The 17795-nt window shown below is 39.8% G+C and overlaps 1 protein-coding gene across 1 annotated transcript in view; it reads right to left on the bottom strand.

Annotated features, from left to right (window-relative positions):
- LOC141147242 (contactin-associated protein-like 5) overlaps window positions 1-17795 on the bottom strand; it is a 585111-nt gene that overhangs the window by 63259 nt on the left and 504057 nt on the right. The window lies entirely within an intron of this gene.

Here is a 17795-nt window from a genome sequence, read left to right as displayed (position 1 = left end):
CTCTGGGCGGTCAGACTTTGGTGTGACCGTGTGTAGCCAAGATCGCTTGAGCAGAATTCCATCAGAGTTCCGTCGGAGAAACCTTCGGAGTTTATTCCGACGGCAAAACCGGTTGTGTGTACGCGGCATAAGAGTTACTATAGAGGAAGAGTTACGCCACCAACATGTGAAATTTAAACTATGTACACTAAGTTAAAAAAAAGGCTATCTTCAGTTTTGCATTACTGTTATTACAGCCCCGTACAGAATATATACAAGGACTGCACCAAAAGTAATGCAGAAGTTATATATATATATATATATATATATATATATATATATATATATATATATATACACACACACACAGAGTATATAAAACACAAACATGCAATATTGTGTTTTTTTTTTTCTTTAATGGAACTTCAATTTCTTTGGGGAGAGGATGTTAATGTAAACCTGTAAAAACACCATACACTCCAAGATATATTGGAAATTGAATTTTCATAAGAGCGCTCTGCACATTTCCGGAAACAAATCTTGTTTTCAATTATTTTGCCCAATAATTACCTGTCTGGGAAGTGATTTATGCTGTCTTGTGTATTTCATGTGTGTAGTTTAATAATTTAGGATCATAGTAAAACTATAACCTAATTACACAGATACCGGACTGGAGCTAAAACATTCCCCTCACATTCTTTCCATGGAAATTGAAGGGGAAACTAGTAGAGTATGGTAAAAACGTGAAGATAAGCATGTTTTTGTGATCATTTTAACAGTAAAATATGTTAACATAAAAAAAAACAAAAAACAAATATACATAAATTACACATACATATATATATATATATATATATATATATATATATATATATATATATATATATATATATATATATACACATCTATATATTTTAACAGGGGTGTGTAGACTTTTTATATCCACTGCGTATATATATATTTATATACCATATATATATTTATTTATATACCATATAATATATATGTATATATTTATATACCATATATATATATATATATATATATATATATATATATATATATATATATATATATATATATATATATACACAGTGGATATAAAAAGTCTACACACCCTTGTTAAAATGTCAAGTTTCTGTGATGTTAAAAAAATGAGACAAGGATTAATCATTTCAGAACTTTTTCCACCTTTAATGTGACCTATAAACTGTACAACTCAATTGAAAAACAAACTCAAATCTTTTAGGGGGTGAAGTAATAATTTAAAACTAATATATTGTGGTTGCATAAGTGTGCACACCCTCTTATAACTGGGGATGTAGGTGTGTTCAGAATTAAGCAATCACATTTAAACTCATGTTAAATCTAGGATGGGAAATCTAGGATGGAAAAGGACCTGGGGGTCCTAGTAGATGATAGGCTCAGCAATGGCATGCAATGCCAAGCTGCTGCTAGCAAAGCAAACAGAATATTGGCATGTATTAAAAAGGGGATCAACTCCAGAGTTAAAACGATAATTCTCCCGCTCTACAAGACTCTGGTCCGGCCGCACCTGGAGTATGCTGTCCAGTTCTGGGCACCAGTCCTCAGGAAGGATGTACTGGAAATGGAGCGAGTACAAAGAAGGGCAACAAACATTTTGCAAAAACACATGTCTCCCAAAAGCATGTGGGAAAATGTGTTATGGTCTGATGAAACCGAGGTTGAACTTTTTGGCCATAATTCCAAAAGATATATTTGGTGCAAAAACAACACTGCACATCACCAAAAGAACACCATACCCACCGTAAAGAATGGTGGTGGCAGCATCATGCTTTGGGGCTGTTTTTCTTCAGCTAGAACAGGGGCCTTAGTCAAGGTAGAGGGAATTATGAACAGTTCCAAATACCAGCCAGTATTGGCTCAGAACCTTCAGGCTTCTGCTAGAAAGCTACTGTAAACATGAAGAGGAACTTCATCTTTCGGCATGACAGCGACCCAAAGCAATACATCCAAATCAACAAAGGAATGGCTTCACCAGAAGAAGATTAAAGTTTTGGAATGACCCAGCCAGAGCCCAGATATGAATCCGATTGAAAATCTGTGGGGTGATCTGAGGAGGGCTGTGCACAGGAGATGCCCTCACAATCTGACAGATTTTGAGTGTTTTTGCAAAGAAGAGCGGGCAAATATTGCCAAGTCAAGATGTGCCATGCTGATAGACTCAGTTTGTTGTTTAACTGTTTTGTGGAGTTTTTAGGCCACGTTAAAGGAGGAAAAAGTTCTGAAATTATTTATCTTTGTCTCAGTTCTTTACATCACAGAAACCTGACATTTTAAGAGGGGTGTGGACTTTTTATAACATATATAAATATATATCTCCATATCCACACAGTATATATATTTTTATTTTTTATTTTATTTCCACAAAGTCAGCCATATTTTCTCAATTACTTTATATGACGAAAAGAGGACACCCCTCCAACTGATTGAGTTCAAGTTTTTCCAGTGAAGGATACAGCTAATACTACAACATACAAAGACATTGTAGACAATTACGCTCTTCCAACCTTGTGGTAACAGTTTGGGGAAGACTCTGCCCCCATGACTGTGCCCCCGCGTTCAAAGCCAGCTCCACAATGACATGATTTGACTAGTTTGGTGTGGAGGAACCCGAGTGTCCTGCACAGAGCCCTGACCTCAACCCTACTAAACACCTTTGGGATAAAGTGGAACCCCAATTTTAAAGTCAGCTCCATAAAGACACGGTTTGATCAGTTTGGTGTGGAGGATTTCAAGTGTCCTTCACAGAACCCTGACCCTAAACCCTACTGAAGACCTTTTGGAAGAATTGGAAGGAGCCAGTCCTTCTCAACTAACAATTCCATAAAGACATGGCTTGATGAGTTTGGCGTGGAGAAACTAGAGTGGCCTGTACAGAGCCTTGACCTCAACCCTACTGAACAACTTTGAGATGAATTTGAATGCGCCAGGTCTTCTCACCCAACATCTCCATTAAGACACGGTTTTGATGAGTTTGGTGTGGAAGAACTTGAGTATCTGGCACAGAGCCCCGGCATCAACCTTACTGTACACTTTTGGCATGAACTGGAGCACGAATTACAAACTAGGTCTTCTCACCCATCATAAAGTACCTGACTTCACAAATCATCTTTTAGTTGAATGGAAAAAAATTCCCAGAGACACTCCAATGTCTTCAGGAAAGCCTTCTATAAAGAGTGGAGGCAGTTATAGCTACAAACGGGGGTCAACTCCATTTTAATCACTTGACAACCACCCAACGTGCATCTACTGCAGCAGGACAGCCGCTGTGCACTGGATCATGTATCTGGTATGTGATTAGCGTTTCCAGGTCAGGTGCCCCGGCTGTGCAGTTTTGGTACAACACAAGCCGATCAGTGGGTCTCAGACGATGATTGATCGCTTAGACCTGCTGATTGGCTCCATCATTCACAGAAGAGAGCTCTGTGTTCGTAAATAACACAGAGTTCGGTACACTGATAGACCACCTTGTTGTTTTTTTTTATTCACTGCAAATCAGGGGGAAAAAAAACAAGATCACGTAGTAAAAGCAGCACACAGTACACACATTACACATTGTTAGGAGCACAGTTAACCCTTTGATCCCCCCTAGATGTCACCCCTTCCCAGCCAGTGTCATTAGTATAGTGACAGTGTACAGTATTATCATTGATCACTGTATTATGCCGTGTACACACGACCGGACTTTTCCACAGCAAAGGTCCGACGGAATGAATCCGCCGGACAATTCGATCGTGTGTGGGCTTCATCGGACCTTTGCTGTCGAAAAATCGGATGGACTTTAGAAATAGAACATGTTTCAAATCTTTCCGACGGACTTGAGTCCGGTCGAAAAAATCCGGTCGCCTGTATGCTAGTCCGACGGACGAAAAACCGACGCTAGGGCAGCTATTGGCTACTGGCTATGAACTTCCTTATTCTAGTCCGGTCGTACGCCATCGCGTTCGAATCCGTCGGACTTTGGTGTGATCGTGTGTAGGCAAGTCTGTTTTGTCGGAACTCCGTCGAAAGTCCGTCGAAAAGTCCTTCGGGGTTCAGCCGTCGAAAAGTCCGCTAGTGTGTACGCGGCATTAGTGTCACTATTGATATCTGTGTCATATAAAGTAATTGAGAAAATATGGCTGACTTTGTGGGAAAAAAAATATATATATATATAAAAATGTGTATATATATATATATATATATATATATATATATATATATATATATATAGTGGATATAAAAAGTCTACACACCCCTGTTAAAATGTACAACTCAGTTGAAAATGAAAACTGTCAGTTAGTATCAGATTGTCCACCACACTATCATAGTCCCATTATAATCTGTGGATCACCACCATTAGTAGTATATAAAAAAAGAAAAAATGCCAGCATATATCTCATAGGTTGTAGGCGGTATAACTTTCACGCAAACCAATCAATATGCACTTATTGGGATTTTTTTTTAACCATAGCATGTAGCAGAATAAATTTTGGCCTAAATTCATGAAGACATATGATTTTATTGCACCTTGCAATTTATTGTATTTTATTGTATATTTGTCACCTTTATTTATTTATATTGATGGATTAATTAGTGATGATACACCATTAGCACTTTTTTCCGAATAGGGTTATTTAGCATAGTTGGCTTGACATATCTTCTGCCTTATAATATCTTTTTATGATATTTTGGGTTTGGGATTTTATGTTATATTTACTTATCGATTGACACATTACACTTTAGCGCAGCTTAATTTTTTCTGTATTATGATTTTATTGAATTTGTTTTTTAGCAGAAAGTAAAAAGTTTTGTTTTTGTTTTGTTTTTTCCTCTTTTTTATATATATAATAATAATAATAATAAAAAAAAAAAACAGTGGTGATCCAATACCACCAAAAGAAAGCTCTATTTTTGTGAAAAAAAAATGATAAAAAATTTAGTTTGAGTACAGTGTTGCATGACCGCGCAATTGTCAGCTTTAACGCGTCTACACATGCATTAATTCACCGCAGTGAATCACTTAGGTGAGTGGGCCCTAATTAATCTTTTCTCCAAGGTTCTTTAAAAAGTTGCTGCCTAAATTCAGAAAAGTGCATTCATTCATCATCATCGTTGGAATGCAAAAGAGCAAACAATAAAATCGACAAAAAAAATAAATAAATAAATAAATAAATAATAAAACATTTTGGTTAAAGTTGTATTTGAAGCCCAAAATATGAAAACACTAAGAAAGAAAAAAAAAAAAAAGGAATTCTCATAAAACGGCTAATTATCCCGACTGCCAACAGCATTTGTTTGTGTTTGTTAAAAAGTAGCTTTATACTGACATTGTTTCTGTTGTTGTAATGTTTTAATTACTAGACTTCTAAGACATGTATTGTATTTACTACCCAGGAGAGACGTGTGGGGATGTAATTATATTTTACTGTCTATGTGACACTTGTGATTATTTATTGTGCTTGTATTATGTTTGTTTTTCTTTTTTTTTTTTTTTTTCAACTCAACCGCTTTGAATAATGCGACTTTACAATATATTCATGATATTTTTTTTTTTTTTTTCAGTACAGTGTTAAAACAGCAGAAAAAAAAAAAAAGTTCAAGTGTAAGTAAACCCAAAATCTATATTTCAGTGTGTTTGATATCATTAGTGCTCTGGATTGAGAGAAGTGCACACTACAGAGGGATGTGCTTTGTTCATATTTCATGGTTTACAATCACTTTAACTGGTAAATTGCGCAGACGTGCAATGCTGTACCCAAATTAAATTTATATAATTTTTTTTTTCACATAAATAGAGCTTTATTTGGGTGGTATTTGATCACCACTGTTTTTTTTTTTTTTGTTTTTTTAATTATTATATACATGAATAAAGACTGAAAATTTAGAAACAAATTATATATATTTTTTTATAACCATATCATTTTTATTATTCACTTTTCATAGAGATTATTATATCTAACTTATGTATTATTGAGTTTCATTTATTAATTATTTTTTTCAGCGCGGATTTTCTATTTCCCATATATATATTTTTTTTACTTTCTGCTACATGCCTCTGTTAAAAAATCCCAATAAGTGTATATTAATTGGTTTGTGTGAAAGTTGTAGCATCTACAAATGATGGTTTATAGTATAGACGCTATACTGGTAATGGCGACGATGATCAGCAATTTGCGACTGTGATAGGGTGGTGGTTAATCTGGTGCTGGGAGGGTCACTAACTGACAGTGACATGAATACAGTGATCAGTGATAATACTATACACTGTCACTGTACTAAGGACACCGACTGGGAAGCATCGAGGGGCAATCAAGGGGTTAGCTGTGTGTCTAATAATATTTAATGTGTGCTGCTTTTACTTGCTTTACCCTGCTTTGCAGGGAGAAGAAACAGCCAGATCGCTGTTCACTGCGCACAGAGCGTATGCTGATTTTGTACGTTTGCCCACTGACAAAGAAACGATCAGTGTATAATTTTAATGGTTGGTTTATTTTAACAAAGAGAGACAGAATAACAACAAAAATATCCAGAAAAACACATTTTAAAAAAAAGTTATAGATTGATTTGCATTTTAATGAGTGAAATAAGTATTTGATCCCTTATCAATCAGCAAGATTTCTGGCTCCCTGGTGTCCTTTATAAAGGTAACGAGCTAAGATTAGGAGCACTCTCTTAAAGGGAGTGCTCCTAATCTCAGCTTGTTACCTGTATAGAAGACTCCTGTCCACAGAAGCAATCAACCAACCAATCTCTCCACCATGGCCAAGCCCAAAGAGCTGTCCAAGGATGTCAGGGACAAGATTGTAGACCTACACAAGGCTGGAATGGGCTACAAGACCATCGCCAGGCAGCTTGGTGAGAGGATGACAACAGTTGGCGCGATTGTTTGCAAACGGAAGAAACACAAAATAACTGTCGGTCTGGGGCTCCATGCAAGATCTCACCTCGTGGAGTTTCAATGATCATGAGAACGGTGAGGAATCAGCCCAGAACTACACGGGGGAATCTTGTCAATGATCTCAGCTGGGACCATAGTCACCAAGAAAACAATTGGTAACACACTACGCCGTGAAGGACTGAAATCCCGCAGCCCCCGCAAGGTCCCCCTGCTCAGGAAAGCACATGTACAGGCCAAAATAAACACCAAAAATTACCGCGCTTCTCTACACAATATATTGCTAGCTAGATTTTATACAATTAAAGCTGCAGTCCTAAAGTGAGGCGTGCACATATATATACAAAAATAATCTAAAAAGACTGCGCTAAAAAAGTGACATTAATAGTAACTATACATAATTGAATAAAAATGATGATGAATATCAATCTATCAAGTGATATCAAATATTGATAATATAATGAAAGCAAAATATCAATAAGAATAAATATAAATAAACGTGAAATAAAAAAAAGAAAAAAAAAAAAAAAAAAGGCCCAAATGAAATCAAGTATTAAACACCAAATGACAAAAGTGACTGAAGATGGAATAAGAATGAACAAAGGAGAAACAGTCCTTGGAGCCAAGGCAGATTCAATAGGTGATCGTAGATATTAAACAACCAACACCCAGTGAGGAATCCTCCACCTTATTAGATGGACGCTTACCGGAGGTAAGCTAAATGTCAGCTTATCAATGGATATCCACTCAGGGGAAACCGACTCCTCAAATCTCCTTACAGGGAAAAGGGCAGACAGGATCTCTCCGTGCGGTGGATTCAATCAACATGCCGGGGGACCCAGAGAAATAAAGAATTTCCTCCATAGTGTAAATCGGTATAACCATTTATTAAAACAAAAGAATATCCGCGCTTACATTAAGAATCTCAGTAGTAGGTACGTAAGGAATAAAACAGCCGGCCGGCTTGCATGCACCCGTTCGGAACGAGATAGGATAAAAAACGATGACGTCAGCGCGTCAGCCTTCCGACGTACGTTTCGTCCTATTGGACGTCGTCATGGGAACATGTACAGGCCAGTCTGAAGTTTGCTAATGAACATCTGAATGATTCAGAGGAGAACTGGGTGAAAGTGTTGTGGTCAGAGGAGACCAAAATCAAGATCTTTGGCATCAACTCAACTTGCCGTGTTTGGAGGAGGAGGAATGCTGCCTATGACCCCCAAGAACACCATCCCCACCGTCCAACATGGAGGTGGAAACGTTATGCTTTGGGGGTGTTTTTCTGCTAAGGGGACAGGACAACTTCACCGCATCAAAGGGACGATGAACGGGGCCATGTACCAAAAAATCTTGGGTGAGAACCTCCTTCCCTCAGCCAGGGCATTGAAAATAGGTCGTGGATGGGAATTCCAGCATGACAATGACCCAAAAACACACGGCCAAGGCATTAAAGGAGTGGCTCAAGAAGAAGCACATTAAGGTCCTGGAGTGGCCTAGCCAGTCTCCAGACCTTAATCCCATGGAAAACACGTGGAGGGAGCTGAAGGTTCGAGTTACCAAACGTCAGCCTCGAAACCTTAATGACTTGGAGAGGATCTCCAAAGAGGAGTGGGACAAAATCCCTCCTGAGATGTGTGCAAACCTGGTGGCCAACTACAAGAAACGTCTGACCTCTGTGATTGCCAACAAGGGTTTTGCCACCAAGTACTAAGTCATGTTTTGCAAAGGGGTCACATATTTATATAATATGCATATAAAACATAGATACATATAACAATGTATAGTGATATGTATATATGATAGATAGATAGATAGATAGATAGATACTGATCAATTGATTAATTGATTATTCTTATGGTCTTTACACATTAGAAAGCTCTAAACCACATAATATTTTTGGAAAGTGATTTTTTTTTTTGTATTTTATATTGTATACCTATTTCACAATATTGCTGGCAGTAGATAATAATGTTGGAATCCCTGGGGACTTAATCAACCCCCGAACACCTTTGTTCTCGGCGCCTCTCGCTCTGAGCTCCTGGTGATAATTATGGAGCCACATAGAAGAATCCCAATGAGTCTTAGCGTCCCACATCAGCTAATTATTAAGCGAGAGATTTGCCAGGTATCATCTTAATTTATCTACTGTTTTTCTTGTTTCTTTTTTTTTTTTTTCTATTTTTTAATCACATCAGTTGCACCAAGTCAGCTCTGTATCATTAGGCATGACACGTGACACACAGGAAGGGAAGCTTCTCATGGATATCGATGGAAGAGTAGTCACCTAAGTTTAAGAAATAATTCCTATTCAAATTATTTTGTACCTGTTGTTTATTAAATATTTATATTGTATTATTTATATATGTATTATTTACTATTTATTATTTACCTATTTTTTTTATTGTGTATGTACAGCATGTACTTATTTATTATGTGCTTATAATGTATTATTAACTGATTAACAATTATTTATTTTGTCCTTATTCTATTTATTATGCACTGGTTAATTGTATACCTATTATGTTATTTGTATTTATTTATATATTCTATACTTATGTACTTATTTACTATGTACGTAATGTACGTATAATAATGTATTATTGTTTATTATTTACTTATTATGTAATATGTATTTATTAATTATGTGCTTATGCTCCGTATTATGCTTGAGACTAAAAATTATTTTTTTTTTTTTTTTTTTTACTATGTTTTTTTTACTTTGTTAATTAATAAACCTGTTTTTTTTTTTTTTTTGCCTGGGATTATTTGTAAAATACACAATGAGTCCCTCGTACTGAAAGGTTTGCACTGAACACACTGGAGACCCGCATTTGGCCTTCTAAAAGAAGGATTTGTTTTTTTCGATGATGAAAGTTCCGACCTCAGGCAAAAACCGATTGGTATTACATTATCTCCGCGGCACGCGGTAATCTGCACAGAGCGGCAATATGATGAGTAACTAAACCAGCTCATAATGTAACACTCATAACGGGGGGAGGGGGTGGGGTGGGGGGGTTCTCTGACGTGTAGCCGATTCCCTTATCTCACCCACATCCGACCTCTGCGCTGACCCTGGAGGGCGCCGAAAAGCTTAATGCCACTGGTGACTAATTAATGTTTATTTTCTCTTCCGCAGTTTAAATTGGTTTCTTAGATCAGCGTAATTAGTTGACTTATTGAACTGAATGCACGGAACTATTTCTTATTAAATTCTATATGTACCATCAGATACACTTATGAAATATTTCTATGTGTTATGCAGCTGTAGCCGAGACTAAACCAACAAAAAGGAAAAGTTAACTTGGGATTTTTAAGGCGCCAGTAATCAACTAAACATGTTTTGTATCAAATGCTTAACAAAACTTATTAGAGATTTCCATAAAAATTCATAAAAATAAAAAATACATCTAAAGGAAAGTCCTTTGAAACCACACAATGTATACTTTAAATTATGCATATTATTGTTCAGAAATGTCACAAGTAAATTGCTTGAAGAAATTTTCTCAACATGTTTCGCCTCAAATATGGCTTCCTCGGGAGATTATATCACAACATACATGATGCACCAACAATAGAATTTGGAGTGTGGTGACCGGTATCTCATGAATGGTTCTATATAAAATAAATGCAGCACTGAATATCAAGAATCCTTTTGGTTCAAACAGCTGCGACACCATGCAGGGGTCCTCACGCGGTATAAATAAGCTGCAGGAGGGGCAAAGGAAGTGGCCCTAATCAAAGAGGACAAAACCTGGCCAAACAGCTATAGTCCATTATGTGTCAAGTCCTATTCGGCAACTGAAGTCAGCTAGTGATGTTGGTATGGCCCTTAACCAACTGGAATGGTGGACTGCATGCATAGGCCAAGACTTGTATCCAAGACTAATGCAGCCAGTGATGACCTATATATATATATATATATATATATATATATATATATATATATATATATATATATATATATACTGTATATATATATACACATATATACACAGGGCTTTTTTTCTCAGAGAATAGGTGCAGGTCTTCCCCTCTTCTGAGTAACCTCTTGTCTCCACCCCCTACAGACCTCCAAGCACCTTCCGCCTGCCTTTACACACACACATTTACTTTAATAGCATCCCAGTCTTAGTCCGTAGGGTTCAATATTGAGTTGGCCCACCCTTTGCAGCTATAACAGCTTCAACTCTTCTGGGAAGGCCGTCCACAAGGTTTAGGAGTGTGTCTATGGGAATGTTTCACCATTCTTCCAGAAGCGCATTTGTGAAGTCAGGAACTGATGTTGGACAAGAAGGCCTGGCTCGCAGTCTCCCCTCTAATTCATCCCAAAGGTGTTCTATCGGGTTGAGGTCAGGACTCTGTGCAGGCCAGTCAAGTTCCTCCACCCCAAACTCGTTCATCCATGTCTTTATGGACCTTGCTTTGTGCACTGGTGCGCACTCATGTAGGAACAGGAATGGGCCATCCCCAAACTGTTCCCACAAAGTTGGGAACGTGAAAATATCTTGGTATGCTGATGCCATAAGGACTTTCCTTCACTGGAACTAAGGGGCCAAGCCCAACCCCTGAAAAACAACCCCCCACCATAATCCCCCCTCCACCAAATGATTTGGACCAGTGCACAAAGCAAGGTCCATAAAGACATGGATGAGGGAGTTTGGTGTGAAGGAACTTGACTGACCTGCACAGAGTCCTGACCTCAATCCCGTAGAACACATTTGGAATGAATTCGAGCGGAGACTGCGAGCCAGGCCTTCTCGTCCAACATCAGTGCCTAACCTCACAAATGTGCTTCTGTAAGAATGGTCAAACATTCCCATAGACACACTCCTAAACCTTGTGGACGGCCTTCCCAGAAGAGTTGAAGCTGTTATAGCTGCAAAGGGTGGGCCAATACAATATAGTGTATATAAAATGTCTTTATTGAACCAAAGTTCAAACAAACATTCCATTACATGATGTGTAAGCTCATTACATTTCAGGCTCACAAGCTTCCGCCCCTCTTCAGATCAAACACACATCTAAAGTCAAAGTTACACACAAGGCTTAAATACCATCACTTTACACATTTGGAATCAATTATGTGATTAGTAATCGATCAAATGCAAATTAAATCCTCAACAACAATAGATCCCGCCATCGACGACAGACTCCCCTATAAGGAAGCAACATAATACCTCCCCACCCCAGCAACAGCAGCCCCCTCCAGCAACAACAGATCTCCCTGCAGCCAGCATTCATAGATCCTCCAGCAGCCAGCAAGAATGTTGCATCAGTGCTGGGGGTGCCAGAACTGGGTTTCCCCGCATTCTCACTGAAAAAAGCCATATATATATATATATATATTTGTGTGATATCACATGCTTCACATACATCACATACATCACATACATCACATATATCACATATATCACATACATCACACACATCCCATACAACACATACATCCCATACATCACACACATCCCATACATCACATACATCCCATACATCACACACATCCCATACATCACATACATCACATATATCACATATATCACATACATCACACACATCCCATACAACACATACATCCCATACATCACACACATCCCATACATCACATACATCCCATACATCACACACATCCCATACATCACATACATCACATACATCACATACATCCCACACATCCCATACATCTCATACATCACACACATCCCATACATCACACACATCCCATACATCACACACATCCCATACATCACATACATCACATATATCACATATATCACATACATCACACACATCCCATACAACACATACATCCCATACATCACACACATCCCATACATCACATACATCCCATACATCACACACATCCCATACATCACATACATCACATACATCACATACATCCCACACATCCCATACATCACACACATCCCATACATCACACACATCACATACATCCCATACATCACACACATCCCATACATCCCATACATCACATACATCACACACATCACATACATCCCATACATCACACACATCCCATACATCACATACATCCCATACATCACATACATCCCATACATCACATACATCACATACATCACACACATCACACACATCACATACAAGCACGTGGGCTGGGTGTGAGAGGTGGATCAGCAGGATGAGTGTGCCAGGACAGGTAGATGTGTCTCATCTCTGCTTCCTTTCACCACTCTGCATATCACACATATCACAGTTGAGAAGAGGGTACAGGGGTGCAACAGAAGAGCAGGAGGGTACAGCAATGGGGCAGATGAAAAGGTTGGTTCAGTGTGGGGCAGAAAAACAGGGAGGTAGAGCAGTGGGGCAGATGTGAAAGGAGATGTATTGGTTGGGCAGATGAGCAGGGGGTACAGAGGTGAGACAGATGTGCAGGAGGTACATTGGTGGGGCAGATGAGAAAGTGGGTTACATTGGTGGGGCAGATGAGAAAGCGGGTTACAGTGGTGGGGCAGATGAGCAGATGGTTCAGTGTTAGGGCAGATGAGAAGGTAATTCAGTAGTGAGACAGAAGAGCATGGGGATACGGCGGTGGAGCAGATGTGCAGGGAGGTAGAGTGGTGGGCAGATGACAAAAGGGGTACATTAATGGGGCAGATGAGCAGGGGGGTTTACAGTGGTGGGACAGAAGAGCAAGGGGGTACAGTGGTGGGAGGGATGAGAAGGGGGTCCAGGGTGGGACGGAAAAGCAGAGGAGTACAGTGATGGGGCAGAGAAGCAGGGGGGTTCAGTGTTGGGGCAGAGGAGAAAGGAGGTACATTGGTGGGACAGATGAGCAGGGGGTTTACAGTGGTAGGACAGAAGAGCAAGGGGGTACAGTCGTGGGGCAGATGAGCAGATAAGTTCAGTGTTAGGACAGGTGAGAAGATGGTTCAGTGGTAGAGCAGATGTGCATGGAGGTACAGTGGTGGGGCAGATGAGAAAGGGGGAACATTGGTGGGGCAGATGAGCAGGGGGGTACAGTGGTGGGACAGATGAGCAGGGGGGGTAGAGAGGTGGGGCAGATGTACAGGGGGTTACAGTGGTGGGGCAGATGTGCAGGGGGGTACAGAGGTGGGGCAGATGTGCAGGGTAGTACAGTGGTGGGACAGATGAGCGGGGGGGTACAGTGGTGGGACAGATGTACAGGGGGTTACAGTGGTGGGACAGATGTACAGGGGGTTACAGTGGTGGGGCAGATGTGCAGGGTAGTACAGTGGTGGGACAGATGAGCAGGGGTGTAGAGAGGTGGGGCAGATGTACAGGGGGGTACAGAGGTGGGACAGATGAGCAGGGGGGTACAGTGGTGGGGCAGATGTATAGGGGGTTACAGTGGTGGGGCAGATGTGCAGGGTAGTACAGTGGTGGGACAGATGAGCAGGGGGGTACAGAGGTGGGGCAGATGTGCAGGGGGGTACAGTGGTGGGACAGATGAGCAGGGGGGTAGAGAGGTGGGACAGATGAGCAGGGGGGTAGAGAGGTGGAGCAGATGTACAGGGGGTTACAGTGGTGGTGCAGATGTACAGGGGGTTACAGTGGTGGGGCAGATGTACAGGGGGTTACAGAGGTGGGGCAGATGTACAGGGGGGTACAGAGGTGGGGCAGATGTACAGGGGGGTACAGAGGTGGGGCAGATGTACAGGGGGGTACAGAGGTGGGGCAGGTGTGAAGGTGCAGGAATTAGGGCTGATCTGAGCTGATCTGATGTTCATTTCTCACTTTACAGCATTTACTTTATAAAAAAAAATCCTTTTCGTGATGAAGTTGACATTTTTTTGTTATAAAATCGGCACGCTCAATTTCTCTGAAAACATTTTTCGGCACACTGTGCTCAGAAGGTTGCCTACCCCTGATCTAGGGATAAGATTTACCCAAATGATGTTGAATTGAAAAACATGTTCCCACGAACACGGCCGGCCTTCTACATAAAGATTATTCATAAGTGACAGCAGTATATAAATAATATAATGGACTCAAATGTTTCAATGTATTCTTTCATACTAAGTTAGGTGACTAATTCCCCCCCATCTCTCCAGATGGAAATAAAGATTGGGTACGGCTCTTTCTAAAATAGAGTGGAAATAAAGTTGCAATCTACTATGCTTGTTACCAGCTCTGCAACCACAATAGATGCAGATTGCAGGTATATTTTGTCTATAGGCTTGCTGTGTGTAGCACGTTTGCATAAACAGGGGGTTCAAACAAACGTGTTACCTTGTATCTAAATTCTGAAAGTGAGCTGGAGAAAAATGATATATATACACACATTTTTTTTTTGTTTTAATAATAATACATACAGTACCGAAGGCAGGAGATGAGTGGCACTCTGCTCTCAAAGTTAGTCAGAAAATTAAGTCCTGCTAGATCACTTCAGGCCGGCCCCTTTTGCAGGTATAGCGATGTAAAACAATACAAATAAAAGCCTATGCTGTTTAAAATCCAGGAATACACTGCCTCACTCTGCCCTGCACATGCTCAGTCGCTCTCTATTTCTTAGCACTGTGCCGAAAATCAGAGTCACTAGAGGCCGATCTGCTGACAGCCTAAAGAGTTACTGCTGCTCAGGGGTTCTGGGCTTCAGCAAATCAGCAGCCCCTGGCAAAAAGAGGAGGAATGCTGGAGGCAATTTTTAGAACACTCTAATTTTGGTAACATAACTATTATTGTGGGATGTACAGTATCTCACAAAAATGAGTACACCCCTTACATTTTTGTAAATATTTTATTCTATCTTTTCATGTGACAACACTGAAGAAATGACACTTTGCTACAATGTAAAGTAGTGAGTGTACAGCTTGTATAACAGTGTCAATTTTTGCCATTTTCCCTTCCCGGTGTCATGTGACTCGTTAGTGTTACAAAGTCTCAGGTGTGAATGGGGAGCAGGTGTGTTAAATTTGGTGTTATCGCTCTCACTCTCTCATACTGGTCACTGGAAGTTCAACATGGCACCTAATAGCAAAGAACTCTCTGAGGATCTGAAAAAGGAATTGTTGCTCTACATAAAGATTGCCTAGGCTATAAAAAGATTGCCAAGACCCTGAAACTGAGCTGCAGCATGGTGGCCAAGACCATACAGCGGTTTAACAGGACAGGGTCCACTCAGAACAGGCCTCGCCATGGTCGACCAAAGAAGTTGAGTGCGCGTGCTCAGCGTCATATCCAGAGGTTGTCTTTGGGAAATAGACATATGAGTGCTGCCAGCATTGCTGCAGAGGTTGAAGGGGTGGGGAGTCAGCCTGTCAGTGCTCAGACCATACGCCGCACACTGCATCAAATTGGTCTGCATGGCTGTCATCCCAGAAGGAAGCCTCTTCTAAAGATGATGCACAAGAAAGCCCACAAACAGTTTGCTGAAGACAAGCAGACTAAAGACATGGATTACTGGAACCAGTAATCCATGTGGTCTGATGAGACCAAGATAAACTTATTTGGTTCAGATGGTGTCAAGCGTGTGTGGTGGCAACCAGGTGAGGAATACAAAGACAAGTGTGTCTTGCCTACAGTCAAGCATGGTGGTGGGAGTGTCATGGTCTGGGGCTACATGAGTGCTGCCGGCACTGGGGAGCTACAGATCATTGAGGGAACCATGAATGCCAACATGTACTGTGATATACTGAAGCAGAGCATGATCCCCTCCCTTCAGAGACTGGGCTGCAGGGCAGTATTCCAACATGATAACCACCCCAAACACACCTCCAAGACGACCACTGCCTTGCTAAAAAAGCTGAGGGTAAAGGTGATGGACTGGCCAAGCATGTCTCCAGACCTAAATCCTATTGAGCATCTGTGGGACATCCTCAAACGGAAGGTGGAGGAGCACAAGGTCTCTAACATCCACCAGCTCTGTGATGTCGTCATGGAGGAGGGGAAGAGGACTCCAGTGACAACCTGTGAAGCTCTGGTGAACTCCATGCCCAAGAGGGTTAAGGCAGTGCTGGAAAATAATGGTAGTCACACAAAATATTGACACTTTGGGCCCAATTTTGGACATATATATATATATATATATATATACATACATATATTTTTTTTTTTTACTATATTTATATGTACTGTGTATATATATATATATATATATATATATATATATATATATATATATATATATATATATATATATATATTATTATATACTATTATTTTTGATTTTGGGTTTAATACTGCTTTTTTTATTATTTATTCTCTCTTTTATTATGTAAACAAGATACAAGCAATAAAACTCACATTGCAATATCCACATTATATTTTTACAATGTACAATTATTCTCCCCATTTCCCCCTTTCAAAAAAAAAAAAAAAAAGGGAAAAAAGCAACCCCCACCCCTCTCTCCTCCCCCTTAACCCTTAGACCTCCTTCACATTCCTCAAAACCTTGGATTTTTTAAACTCCATCCATTTTCCCCATATGTTCCAATATGTCTCTAATGAATCCTCTACTTTATAAATTGTTTCCTCTATGTCTCTCACCATTTCCACTCTTAATACTGCTTTAAGCATTTTTTGATACTATTTATTCTGGTAAACCTACGGCCACAGGACCGTGCACTGGAATAATATATATAATCCTCAAGCCTTGTCCAAAAACATTGATAAATCTGTATATGAACTCTCGAAATTCATTGTGTCAGCTGATCGAGAAAATGCCCATAAATTCCCCCGGTTGCTTAGCGAGTCAGAATTAGAGAACGCTCTCCAAGATTAAAATTTTGTGCAGCAAAACAATAAAAATGATTAAGAACACTTTTAATTTATTGAAATCTCATGTCTTTGAGCGCAGAGCGTTAATGAGCTCAAAGAAAAAATAATTAAGGTAGGACTTAATTAAAGGAAAGGAGGCCAGACATTAGCAAATATTATTGGCGCGGCGGAGGACAAA

Source organism: Aquarana catesbeiana, linkage group LG06 (assembly GCF_042186555.1).
Source record: "Aquarana catesbeiana isolate 2022-GZ linkage group LG06, ASM4218655v1, whole genome shotgun sequence".
NCBI classification, from domain to species: domain Eukaryota; kingdom Metazoa; phylum Chordata; class Amphibia; order Anura; family Ranidae; genus Aquarana; species Aquarana catesbeiana.
The sequence above is the reverse complement of the archived record's forward strand: the minus strand, read 5'-3'. Positions and strand labels throughout refer to the sequence as shown.